The following is a 14,598-nucleotide window of genomic DNA, read 5'->3' on the forward strand; positions in this document are numbered from 1 at the left end:
TCAAGTTAACTGTCTCTATTACACCTGAACCACTGTGATAGATGTGTTAACGGCGCACACTCACTCTGGTTCTGTTCTATTGGTATCGCTGTGCACCAGGAGAAAGACCATCAAAACTAGAGTGGAGAAACTACTTTGACCTTTCTTTGGCAGCGTTTCCATCAAACGCTTACGACTGCAAGCGTAACTTTCCGACAGCTTGTATGACCAAATATTGGTACGTGTGTTTCCAAAATTTATCGTAATTCGATGCCTAGCGAGTATTGTACGACCATCGCTAGAACACGCGCAGAATTTTTTTTTGCTTTTGAATAAAAAAAAACTTTTCAAGTGAGCACTAGGTAATTATAATTCTGAACAGATGGCTTTACGACGAGCATTGAAGGTCCTTCGACATGCGAATAGATGGTTTAACAGTCAGAGCATTTACGGCAGCATCTACGACAGACTAAGAATCTAATGACGTCACAGTTGACATATAAGAGATTCGCCTGATCATGCGTATCGCAGTGCAGGCCCAATTTCCGGTACCTCCACATTTCAAGAGCGGCAATATTTTGGTAGCGTTTCTGCTGTACTTCTGCAGGTAATTGCTGTTGCAACAGCGAACACCATTTTTTGCATGTTAATTTATCGCAGCTGAGAAAGTTGAAGTGAAATCTGCTTGTCGTTGCGAAAATCTACTTTTGATGTTATGTTATTTCAACTAAAAGCAACAGTGTTGAAATCATAAACTTTAGGGATTGAGTTCGCGTACTGTTTGCTTAAGTCAAATATGCTGTGATATGAAATGGGAGATTCCTGGCAGAAAATGACGATCTTTCTATTCGGAAGTTCAGTATTTTCTGACATATGAGCAGATCAAGGAAGCTGGATCTATTCGAAGTGAGAAACTATCGCTGAAATGAGAAAGCAAGGTACGTTAACACATACTATACAAAATGTAATTTCTTGTGCATTAGCTTTATAACACTAAGTGCTGAAAATAAATGTTTGCTGCATATTTGGCGTCATGTATATATATATATATATATATATATATATATATATATATATATATATATATATATATATGTATATGTATATATATATATATTTAAATATATATATTAGATCTCACGCCCCTAGCAGAAAGGATGTTTCTGATCAACCGCCAAGGCCGTGCTTGGTGGCGCTGTCTAGCACTCCCATGGTTAGTTCTGACAGATACGCATGAATACCTCGGATAGTGGTTGGTAAAACGACAGCGCCGTAGCTGAATTTGCTGGAGCATCGCACGCGTAACGCGAAGACATGGGTTCGTATCAAAACTACGGCCAGTTGTTTGGATCCACTTTCTTTCCGGTCATTTATCATTTCCCTGATTCAATCAAGAACTACGGTTTATTTCCCCTGTACAATTCTTGGAGTCATGGTATGTTGACTTCTTAGGATATGACTAATCAACATCAGGCCACTCGGTATCCCTACGTCTAATTCATATATATATATATATATATATATATATATATATATATATATATATATCATCAGCCTGGTTAAGCCCACTGCAGGGCAAAGGCCTCTCCCATACTTCTCCAACTACCCCGGTCATGTACTAATTGTGGCCATGTTGCCCCTGCAAACTTAATCTCATCCGCCCACCTAACTTTCTGCCGCCCCCTGCTACGCTTCCCTTCCCTTGGGATCCAGTCCGTAACCCTTAATGACCATCGGTTATCTTCCCTCCTCATTACATGTCCAGCCCATGCCCCATTTCTTTTTCTTGATTTCAACTAAGATATCATTAACTCGCGTTTGTTCCCTTACCCAATCTGCTCTTTTCTTATCCCTTAACCTTACAAATATTCTTCTTCTTTCCATAGCTCGTTGCGTTGTCCTCAATTTAAGTAGAACCCTTTTCGTAAGCCTCCAGGTTTCTGCCCCGTACGTGAGCACTGGTAAGACACAGCTGTTTTAAACTTTTCTCTTGAGGGATAATGGTAATCGGCTGTTCATGATCTGAGAATGCCTGCCAAACGCACCCCAGCCCATTCTTATTCTTCTGATTATTTCAGTCTCATGATCCGGATCCGCAGTCACTACCTGTCCTAAGTAGATGTATTCCCTTACCACTTCCAATGCCTCACTACCTATCGTAAACTGCTTTTGTTTTCCGAGACTGTTAAACATTACTTTAGTTTTCTGTAGATTAATTTTTAGACCAACCCTTCGGCTTTGCCTCTCCAGGTCAGTGAGCATGCATTGCAGTTGGTCCTCTGAGTTACTAAGCAAGGCAATATCATCAACGAATCGGAAGTTACTAAGGTATTCTCCTTTAACATTTATCCCCAATTCTTCCCAATCCAGGTCTCTGAATACCTCCTGTAAACACATGGTGAATAGCATTGGAGATATCGTATCTCCCTGCCTGATGCCTTTCTTTATTGGGACTTTGTTGCGTTCTTTATGGAGGACTACGGTGGCTGTGGAGCCGCTGTAGATTTCTTTCAGTATTTTTACATACGACTCATCTACACCCTGATTCCGCAATGCCTCCATGACTGCTGAGGTTCCGACTGAATCAAATGCTTTCTCGTAATCAATGAAAGCTATATATAAGGGTTGGTTATATTCCGTACATTTTTCTATCACCTGATTGATAGTCTGAATATGGTGTATTGTTGAGTAGCCATTACGGAATCCTGCCTGGTCCTTTGGTTGAGAGAAGTTTAAGGTGGTCCTGATTCTAGTTGCAATTACCTATAATATATATATATATATATATATATATATATATATATATATATATATATGTGTTGCGAAATATAAGATGTCAGTCCTCGCATCTGCGCGTCCTCTGCAATTCTCATTTCAATTATTATTTCGCCATTTCTAATAAACATGACAGGTGGCGTCTCCTATGCATTCTATAGCGCTAAATTTCGCTCGTTCCGTTCCGACTAATAAAACAGCGAGCGCTATGTATCCCAGTGTTCACTCCACCGTGGGGGTCTCGGAATTTTAGCAGTCGTGATAGCATGGAATAAGAAACGAAAGTTTATGGATAGTTGATTGAGTCTAAGCTCAGCTGCTAGGCGATGCCTTCAGTAAAAAGAGCGTTCGGCATCTACTGTTTTGTACTTCATCTACACTGCCTAAAGCGCTTAGGGTTGTTATCGGCAGACAAGGAACACAAAATAATGTGGTCTGCAGGATGGCAGCCGAAGCAGTTGAATTCGTTAAAGCACCGCAATTGGAATGCCGAAGTGCATTTTGTCTCCACATACTTTGATAAGTTTTCTTACACTTTCATTCCTCATGATATGTGTACGTTTCAATAAAACATAACATTGAACTTGCGGTAGGATTCTGTGGCTTTAGTATCTATTTCATTTTGTTGTGGTGACTAGTAAAAAAAAACGCCCCATCAAATAAATGCGAATACACGGAAGAAGTCTCAAACTATAGGTGAGATCGTGGAATGTGTAGTGTAATTTTTGATTATGTAGAAAACCGGCACCTATCATAAATTTCGATGAAGAAGTCCAATGTGGCTTTTTGTCAAACAAATTTTGCTTACGGTAGTTCTTCCCCTCCTCGTGAGTTCTTATACACGTCACTTTTTCACAACTACAAGTGCGAATATTTCATCATGCACCTCCAGTTTTCGCAACCACTTTCGCTTACGAGGACCGTGGCGGATGCCAATTGCCACAACACTGCAGCGGATGCAGTTCCTGCTTTACACGTAACGCCGTTCTCGATAGCTTCCTTTTTCCTTGAAGAGCATGTGGCCTTTTTTTTTCTGGAAACAAGTTTGAGCGTGAGTCTGGAAACAAGTTTGAGCGTGAGGTTTCTATTGTATCTATATAAATCATGTTGTTTTACGGGCCAGAATCACTTTCTCATTATGAGGCACGCCATACTGGGGTACTCCGGAAATTTGGACCACCTGGGGTTCCTTAAGTGCATGTATATTGCACTTAAAACACGCCTGTACACCAGTACAAGGGTGTTTTCGCATTTCGCAGCCATCGAAATGTGGTCGCCGTGATCTGAATTCGATCCCGTCGCCTAGTGCTTTGCTGCCCAAAACCATAGCCATTAAGCTATATTAGCTATATTAAGCAACCATGGCGGGTTTTATTACACTTAGACACAGTCTTGAGACGTTATAGACAATGACCTAATGCAGGACCGAATAGGTTTACACAAGACATTGAGAAATGGAAATTGCCGGACCTGGTGGGATCGCTCGTTTGAACATTCATTTTGCCCTATGACCTGAAGTGTTGCTATTTCTGACTAAACACCTGGCTTCCGCAGTGCAAGGCCTCCGCCACACACATGGCGCGTGGAGCTACTTCAAGTCGGTTGTGTTTCTTGGAGTTAACAATATTAAATGGGTGATCAATGTCTATTATGTGCTCTTACTTCTATAAATAATACAGAGCCTTCATCCATCGTAATATAGAAAAATTTTTTTCACGAAATCAAGTCTTATGTTGACTATTAAGCACAATTACTCTCACTATGAGGTAAAAAAAGGAGCGTAAAATCTCCATTGGCGTTTTCTGAGTAGGCATAGGCATTGTACCATTTGCCCATCTTTGCACAGCCCGATGTAATTATTAATATTATCAAACTTGATCCGACTAGTCCTTATCAATTTTATCGCACTCTATTCAGTCCTTATCAAGCCTTATCGGTTGTTATCAAGCTCGTCACAATCGATCCTGACGTGTCCATCTTATCTCTGTACACCTAATCTTGATTCATCCGATCACTATGAGCCCTATTCGCTCCTTAGCGCCCTATCCATCTGCCTTTAACCATCCACATCGGCATTAACCGCGCAAAACATAGACGCGGACACGAGATGAGAAGACTACACCAGCAGTGCGACTTTCAACAACCTCGTGTTGTCGTTTTCTCTTCTCGTGTCCCCGTCTACCTTTTGCGCTGTTAACACAAGGATGGAAAACGAAGAAGCCCAAGTTGCTGTTCTGTCGAAGAATTACCAACCGTGATGAGACCTATATAAACCCGCGTCACTGCTTATCGTCCTTATCTAAATCATTGACCGATTACCTATCAGCGTTGCGTGAGGTAAAGAGCATGAGCCCTGAGAGAACGGTGGCATTGCCATCGAGAAGGAGCGCCCCAACGAAAGGCGCATCCTGCGATCACCGAACGCGTCGAAGATGTAGCGTGGTTGGCATTTATTTTCGCAAAGTGCAAATTTTATTGACGTCTACAATGCTTCTAGTCGGCTATAAATGTTGTCTATATTGATTTTGTTCCACCATCACGATATCTTTCATCAAAGCCTTCATAGACACTGTCCCGTTTTGACATATGTTTTGTGACGGCAGTACAACACATATGTTGAGAGCTCGGTTTGGCGTAGTCAAGGAATGCACATTTTGACACCGTGAGAACGGAGAGTCGAGTAGCTTTATTCAAAATTAAACCAGGGTTGCCGAGTGGCCCGCACCTGTGATTGCAGTGGCTGGACGCCTTGGGGAGAAATGCGATGGCCGAGAAAATCCAGGACGTAAACTCCGAAAATGCATTACTGAGGCTTTAGGACAAGGCGCTGTTCATCCACTCACTTAAATAGAAGGCGAAGGTGCTCTATGAGCTCTTTGTCCTGGTGACTTACGAAGGAAATGACGCCAAGGCAGGCGAAAATGAACAGGAGTCCGTGTGTAACCTCGTCCATGAACCTTTGAAAAGTTTGCGCAGCATTCTTCAAAACGAGAGGCATGCGGAGAAACTCAAACAGGCTAAATGAAGCAGTGATTGCTGTCTTCGAAATTTCGCTGGCGCCGACATAAATTTCGTGGTACGCGCTCGTTAAATCAATCTTCCTGTATATTTTCGCTTCATTGAGACGAGCGCAAAAGTCAAGTATGTGGGGTATGGGGTATTGATTCGGAGTAGTGACGGCATTCAAAGCTCCGTAATCACCACAAGACCGCCAGTCACCATTGTCCTGCTATGGAACCAGATGGAGAAGTGAAGACCAATTGGTGACGGAAGCACGAATAACGCCCAACAGAAACACGCGTTCCAAGTCATGCCGCGCAGATTGCAACCCCCGTCCAGCTAGCCTCCGTAGCCAGGCGGCGACAGGCGGGCCGGGGGTGGTGATATGATGCGGCACCTTGCCTTTCACGGTCAGCGCACCGTTTCGGGGCTTCTTGAGTTGCGGCCACTCAGCAAGTATCTTGTACGTTTAGACCAGCCAAAACGTACGGATGCCAGATGAGGTCAGGTTGGACTACAGGCCAAGTAGATCGAAGGAGGCGATGTTATCCTTTAGGCACCGATCGGAGCACTCAAAGCAGGGTTGAAATCTCTGAGAAAGCCCGCTCTCAGTATGGCAAAACTGGCGTCGGCCTTCGCGAACGCCCATCTGTGCTAGCGTCCGGCGTATAGGGTTATTTACCGGAGTCTATACGACGCAAAGGGACTGTTGTTCACTGCGTGGAGCGTGGACGCGAACTTGCCGCGTCGGCGATATACAGCCGTGGCAGCAGCAATAGAAAGCTCGGCTCCGGTGTCGACGAGGAGGCATGTGCCGGTAATGCGGTCGACTACGAATGAATAGATGGCGTGCGCGAGGGTCGATGTGACACTCCGCCGTTAGCGACTGGGCGGCGCCGTTCCCATCCACGAACAGGGTTGGTTGCAGCGACTTGCTTGTTCGCGAAAACGATGGTAGTACCAACGCAACTGCCGCGGCGAGTCTCTAGGCGTGCTGCGAGACTGTGATGGCGAATGGTTGCGCCAAAATTGGTCGCCAGTGCTGCCGCCCGTCGTCAGCTTCTCCGGTGCACTGGTAGGGCGGTTGACTGTTTGCTCCAGGCAGAACAGCTGGTCTCCTGGCTGTGAGACTCTTGCAGCGGCGATATGTAGCTGCGCCGCAGACGAGCAGTCGCATATGCGGTCAGGGATGCAGCTACACGATCGAGACTCATCTCGTCGAAACACGCCAGTACCATGCTTGCGGATTGTGGGAAGCATTGCGAGAACAGCTAGCGCAAAAGTGGAAGCTGGCTCTCGTTTGCGGAGTAATAAGGCTGTAACTGACGCGACTGGTGCTAGAGTTGCGACGATTGTTGGACGCCAAGTTCGTCGGCGAGGAACTCGGCGTCCTGTATGTATGTATGTATGTATGTATGTATGTATGTATGTATGTATGTATGTATGTATGTATGTATGTATGTATGTATGTATGTATGTATGTATGTATGTATGTATGTATGTATGTATGTATGTATGTATGTATGTATGTATGTATGTATGTATGTATGTATGTATGTATGTATGTATGTATGTATGTATGTATGTATGTATGTATGTATGTATGTATGTATGTATGTATGTATGTATGTATGTATGTATGTATGTATGTATGTATGTATGTATGTATGTATGTATGTATGTATGTATGTATGTATGTATGTATGTATGTATGTATGTATGTATGTATGTATGTATGTATGTATGTATGTATGTATGTATGTATGTATGTATGTATGTATGTATGTATGTATGTATGTATGTATGTATGTATGTATGTATGTATGTATGTATGTATGTATGTATGTATGCGTTCCTGGTCTTGATGCCGTCGGGGTTGTTCCAATAACGTCATTCCAACTTTATGATATCCTTTAGAAAAGGAATACATTCAAGAAAATTATATTTAACATGTATCGCATACTTCTTAAAACACTTCTGATTCGACCTGCGTTACCAGTTTGAATAATGTGTCTAAAGAGTTTTAGTAAAATGAAATACAAAGTACAGAGCCATATTTTTCCTTTCGGTATCTGTCATGATGCAGCGGGTTCATTATTCTTTTTCTTGCAATGTCTCACAACACCCATTTCCTTTAAGGGATTGGATAGGTACTTTCCAATTATGCTAGCCAAAAAATGATTTTCTCATATCTCTCATTCCTGTAGGGTGTTCTTGCATGGAGCCTACATTCCGTAAGCTTGAGAAAGCTCGTTGAACAATTGTAAACCCATCTGATTCTGAAGATGCGAGAAATGTGGTGCAGCGAAACTTTCAATTCAACGAAAAAATCTGCACGTGCAGGCGATATCATAATTTCATGAAGCCACCGTCGTCACGCCTTCTCATCGCCGAATGTTTTTCATCAAGTTGAACTTCATTTTCAGTGAACACAGGCTAAATGTTTGCGGAAATATTTGGATCGTTTGCCTAAATGGCTACTTATCTGTCCAATTTGATACACGAGTTAATGTACACAGGCTTAATAGCAGAGGTGCAGTAAATAAGTTGCACAAGGCGTGAATAAACATATTAGCGTAGCTTTTTTGAGCAGCGAAAACAAAAAGGAGTATCTCTAAAATTGAAAATATCTTCAAATAGAAACGCGCTCGATGCGCGGAAAGAAGCAATAGAAACGACTGCGTCATAAATGTTGTAAACAGGGATAAAGTGCCTCAGAAAGGCTGGTCAATGTTTCGATAGGAAAAGCTATCTTCGTAAAAGAACATTGACGAAGATATAAAAAAATGAAGGACGCTTAAGCTTCGACTTTAAGTGTGGAACGCCATAGCATTCAAAGAACCCTGACTGTTTCTCACGGTTCCCGGCAACTGCAGCGTATATAACCGCGATGTGCACTGCGAAACGCTCGCAGCGAATGCTATGCACGAAGGGGGGATTTCTGGTCAAAACGCGGCCTTTTGCAGGGGTTGCGATGCGGCGTTGGCGAGCGCCATCCGGAAGTCTTTGAAGGAAGCGGGCGCGCTGCTCCGTGGACTCTGAGAGATTTACGGGCAGGCGTCTGAAAATGGCGGACCCCGCCTCCGGTCAGCGCATTGTAGAAACGCTCGAAAAATGTTTTGTTTGAGTTCTCGCGTGACCGAATTGTGTTTCCCGCATATTCGAATTACAATTCGAGAGCTATCGTGTCTTTAGGTTGTTTGTAAGTAGTACATTGCGATTTTTCCGCGTATTCCAGCTTGAGAAATTTAATTAGCTCAGTGAAATCCTGGCGTCAAATGAACGGCCTTGGTATGTGTGGTTTGAAAATCTTTGCCGGAGGCCAGTCGCGTACACCAGATTTCCTGCGACACGGCCTGCCTGACGCTATGTGTTAAACGCACCTGCATTTTACTCTACGGCCATGGCATATTATCGCCACAAACAATTGTACGTCCTGATGTAGGCGTTCTCGAAAGCCGTGTTGTGGATGAAATTTCAGCCTTACTGCTTCCTCAAGTTCCTCCAGCGTGCCGCGCACGTTCCAATAATGTGTCGCCGCATGCAATAATGGCGTTATTTCGGCATGTCCACCTACGCGGCTTCATGCGTTGTCTAGGATGGCAAGTGCTTCACAGTCGGCACAGGTTAGAGCGGTGGGGTGTGGTCCCATCTTCGCTCTGTCCCAATTGCCTCCTTCAGGAATCCAATAAACATATGCTGCTGCAATGCTTCGTTGCCAGGATGTATTGGAGGGCCATGCATACTGGTTTCCGTGGCCTTGGAATTAACCACTTTATCACATCTGGTGGCTCTTCACGCGGCCGCTTTGCGCGACTTTTAGTTACTGCGGGGGCCTTTTGTCTATGGCGTAACCGGTGCGAGGCAGTTGCTGCGGGGCATCGTCACCGTGCTCTGTTTCCACATCTGGGGAGGCTCTACTCTGAGCTACTGTCGTTTCTGTGAGGGTTGTTCTTCCTAGGGGAAGAAGAGTTGCTTCGACAGTGGTCACGCCGTTTCCTGTCGGTCGCAGATGGGCATATGCAGCTTAATTTTCGCCTTGCTCTTGCTTACAAGCCTTGCTCTTGTAGCCGGGACATAAGAAGTGTGGATTGAATGTGCACAAAATTTTAGTGCCAGTAACTTCTCTGTAGACGTGTTCTCTAATAAATGATCATTTTTGTATGTACAGACATCTCATAGCATGACTTCAAAATTATGTAAACTGTCTCTGTCACATCATCATTGCACAAAACCATTGTGTACAATATATATGTATATATATATATATATACATATATGTATATATATATATATATATATATATATATATATATATATATATATATATATATATATATATATATATATTAAGCGTTATTTCATACATGTGGCAATTAGTTGATGTTTAACTCTGCCTTTCCGTGGGTCTATGTTGTTATATGTTAATGAACGAGGACTCGGACTCTACTTTGAGAACGTGCCATGTATACACTCCTTCCTTTCTTGTACATGTTATCGTCCTGCTGCAATTTTGCCGTGATTGTGACTCAGTGTTCGTATCGTCCCTTGTTTAAATAAACTTTTTCTTACAAGAAATTAAGTTATGGAGTTTTACGTGCCAAAACCACTTTCTGATTATAAGGCACGCCGTAGTGGGGGACTCCGGAAATTCGGTTTTTCTAAGCAACGCTATCGCGTTATTAGGATAGGCGGGGTGTAGAAATAGCTCTCTGAATTCAAATTCAGTTGCTCTATGGCTGACTTTAAAAAGAATGTACGTTGCAAGACAGAAATTTGCTTGCAAGTTTAGTTTTGAGGGGAATGGAGTTCCAATTTTCAGCCCCAGTACATTGAATTATTCTTTCACCGCGTATATGTCCTTCGGACCCGACCCATTGACGCAATTTATCTAACTGCTTGGTCCGCTAAGTATGAGCTCATGGTTGCGATGCCGTCGTGCGCGTTGCATCACTATCACTGCAGCTTTGTCTTCCAACACTTGTCATGCCGTCGTCGCTCCGCCATTGTCGTCATACAGTCGTCGCCCATTCGTTGTTACACCATTTAGTGATGGCCATCCTGGTCGTTCAATCGTGGTCATTCCAGATTCGTGATCTGACTTTTGCTGTGCTGTCGCTGTTACGCCTTCTACTGCAACCCAATATTTCCAGTTTTCTAAGAGCTTTGGTGACTAAGTATGTGTTCGGGAGTTGTGGTGTTGCTGCAGTCGTTACATTTTCGTCATTCCAGTTTGGTCGTCAGACTCCCGTCATGTTGTCGTCGTCAAGCCATCGTGCTCACATGGTCATCGTCGTTATGCTATCGTCTCCGCACTGTCGTTTTGTCATTGTCATCACTTGTGCAACGTCGACGCAGTTTTCATGCATTTGTCTTTCCATTGTTCTCAATCATTCTTCGCCATTTTACTGTAGTCATAAGTTGTAATTCAATCGCGATTGTACAGCCCTGGTGACGCCATCATCGTCACAGAATCTCTACCATGCTTCCAGTGTCAGACCTTCATTGTAATGCCGTCGTAGTAGCGCCATCATCGTCTCTCCAGCTTTATCATCTGACTCTCATCATGCCGTCATCGTCACGCTATTGTCATACAGTTTTCGTTACACAGTCTTTGTCATTCTATTATCATACATTTATCGTCATCCAATTTTCTTCATGCGGTGTCATGCTACTGTCGTCACTGCATCGCTGTCATAAAGTCGTCGTCATGCATTCGTTCTCATACCGTCGTCAGGATACCGGCGAGGTCGTTCTATTGTCTTCATTTTAACTTTAGCATCTGGCTGTAGACACGCCGTCGTCGTCATTCTGTTATCTTCATGCCGTCGTCGTGACGCTCTTGTTTCATCATTTGCATTACTTCAGTATTGTTATCCAATTCGTGTCATGCCGTTCTCTTCCTACTACCTTCGTTGTTCCATCGACATCATTCCTGGATGACGAAGATAGGTCATCCTATCGAAATGTTGGCCAGGCTTTCTGAGGCACCTAATCCCTGTTTACAAACTTTATACCACAGTGTGCTATTCCACCTGTCAGCCCCTTTCTCGATTATGTATTAGAGCGGGTATGCCACTACACCAATGGCTTATGGCCATATAGCGAGTAGGGCACATGGCGTTTAGCAATTTTAAATGAGAGAATACTCTGGTCGGTATTTTACGCCAATTAACAGTCCTCCCCGCTAAGTTGTAGGTGAGGCTGCACATATTTTCTCTCTGGTCGCCATAATGCCATAATGCCATAATGATGAATGATGTATTTGGCATTTGCATTGATGAAATTTTGTGAAGGATAATTCGAGTGGTTGGGACAAAACCTTGCAGGGCAATATTGCCTGGAATGGTTAGTAGCTCATTAAAATGGATTTGCAAAAGTGCCCTCACAGATATCGATTTTCGAATGAACAGAATCACCTCAACGTTGGTTTAAGAAATGAGCCATGACGCAAAAAAATAAATTGGCTGAGACCGAAGAGGACATAGAATATGCTAATTTAGAAGTTTATGTCGGACAAAAACAAGCGATTCATTCATATGTCGCATATTTTTTATGAGTCAGTCCGACATGATGAAAGGCGTAAAAACACCGACTTTCACTACGCATATGCAGAGAACATCTCAATGGTCACGTAGATCTTGCGTGCAGCCTGAAACTGTGCTTACTATTGTGCCATATTTTCTTTTCTTATACCAGTGGAAACATACAGAAATCCTTCCTATGGAGCTGCCGAGGTCCAGTATTGCATTAGCAATTATTTGCACGGTCTTTGGCTCTGCGGAATGTGAGTTACGTTGTCCTTTGTTGAAAAATATATTTCAAAGAATAACTATCTCTCCTATCACCTTAAAGAGTATTCGTCGCAATAATTGTCTTGGTGATATTGAACTTGCTAATTTAACATTTTTAATGAAATCGCAGTGATATACGATTGACCTTATGCAAGATTATTTTACGGCAATCCAAAGTGAATTAGATTCCGATCTAACAATTATATTATAGTTGTCATATTTAATGTGGAAGCATTCTTTGGTGAAACTCCAGCAAAATCTGTCCGTCAAACGAAAATGACAATGCCTTGTAGCGGCACAAAAATGCGCAATTTGTGAAATTGGGGCATTCATTTGTTATATTATTGTAAATGTAAATGAGTGATATTTTGATAACTAATAAGGAACAATTAAAACAGGAACAAAGGGTTACCCTCAAGTTTCTCTTCATGAACTCTAGATACGCACATGCCCATGGGTGCTATTTGATGCCATTGCGTCCCATTTGGAGAAATGGCCCAAAATTTGTAGTCGCATCATTTTTCTTTCAATTGTATTAGAAAACGTTATACAGTTACCTAATCCAAAATTTGAGCATGATGCACAGCTCTAAACTTTGTAAAAGGCTACCTATCTGTCTGTGCGTTTCAACTTGAACTCTCAATAAAACCTAAATAATAACAGCGAATGTACCAACGTGATTAAGTCGTAAAATTAGGGGACAAAGTAATGCGAAATCGGCCACTCATCGCGTTAGCATGAAATTTCCTAAGTGTCGGTGACAAGGTTATTAATTTCCCCATATTCAAACTGGCCAATGATATCATGGGTAGGAGGCAAACACTGTGGGTGGAGCTTTACGGCCTTTAACCTATTACGACCCCGGTGCCCTTAACGTAAGCTTGTCATATCATTATTTGAACATTCAATCATTTCAGGCAGAACTGCAATAATTGAAACATATCTACATTTTGCGCACGACATTTAGCTCGGCAAACTATAGATTAGAATTTTCAATGCATTAGTGTGCCAACAATTGAAAAAGCGACCACCCTCTACCAAGCGTTCAGCATATGCGAAAGAGGCCTTGGTGTAGATAACATGTAAGAAAATGTAGTGGACCCACAGGGCTTCATTTCGGTCAAGAACAGCATCATCTATGACTTGCAAGATAAATAATTATTTATTGCAAGCAGTGAGCCAGGGAAAATACTATGCGCAATTGTTGCACAGTCGTAGCGATCAAGGAAACAGCCAAATTATTCTAAACCTTATGTTTCCTTCGTTGAAAGTTGCTTGCGTATTTTTACTGCGATACGTTGTTCCACTCTGAAGGCCTTCACTGTGAGCTCAAGGGAGGCCTCTTGTAGGGTGATGTACGAAGTGATGAAGTATTTTAGAGGAAATGACGTTTATTTCGTCCATTTTCTCTTCTCAGCTTGTGGACAGGGAAGAAGAGCAGTTTACTGCAAGAACCGACGGTATGTTGACTACCAGTCGTTCTTGTGCGCCGGAGTAGCACCGACTCCCTGTCCCCTGTATCAAATTAAGTGTGCCTGTGCGAAGGATTTGTACAGAAGTAGCGACGGAGATTGTGTGCCGGAAAAAGACTGCGGTGAGTACTGAGACTGGCCGAATCGCCCATATAGAAAACATTTGCGCTCAAAACGAACGTCATATTTTGTGAAAACTGCTGACAATCAAAGAGGTGGCTATAGTTTGTATATATTTACTTTGACAGCATTAAAGAAGTTCATAACTTAGTTTGCTGTCTCCACCCTGATGATCCCCTTCGTGACGATGGGCACCCAGACGAAGACCCACTCCTGACGTTGTTGTTGATGCAGCATCACCGTCAGTAGGACGTAGTAGATGATAGCGAGTTTGTACTCTACAAAGGTACCATTTTCCACACCACTCTACTTCTAATAGCCTTGCGAAAATGTGTACTTTGTAGGCAATGGGGAAGGCCATTGCGATATTTTTATGCGCCTTGTCTGTGTTTTGGAGTCAATAAAAAACAATGCTTTAAGGGAGCAGAATAGTCCGACATTTCTGGCGTACACTGCCT

At 42.9% G+C, this 14,598-nt stretch overlaps 1 long non-coding RNA gene across 1 annotated transcript; it reads left to right on the top strand.

Moving 5' to 3' along the window:
• Positions 1-515: 515 nt before the first annotated feature.
• Positions 516-14,136, top strand: LOC142591030 (uncharacterized). The gene is made up of 3 exons (XR_012830307.1): positions 516-586; positions 12,454-12,541; positions 13,966-14,136. It is a non-coding gene; the product is annotated as an uncharacterized LOC142591030 (long non-coding RNA).
• The last annotated feature ends 462 nt before the right edge of the window (positions 14,137-14,598 follow it).

Source organism: Dermacentor variabilis, chromosome 8 (genome assembly GCF_050947875.1).
Source record: "Dermacentor variabilis isolate Ectoservices chromosome 8, ASM5094787v1, whole genome shotgun sequence".
In the NCBI taxonomy this organism is placed as follows: Eukaryota; Metazoa; Arthropoda; class Arachnida; order Ixodida; family Ixodidae; genus Dermacentor; species Dermacentor variabilis.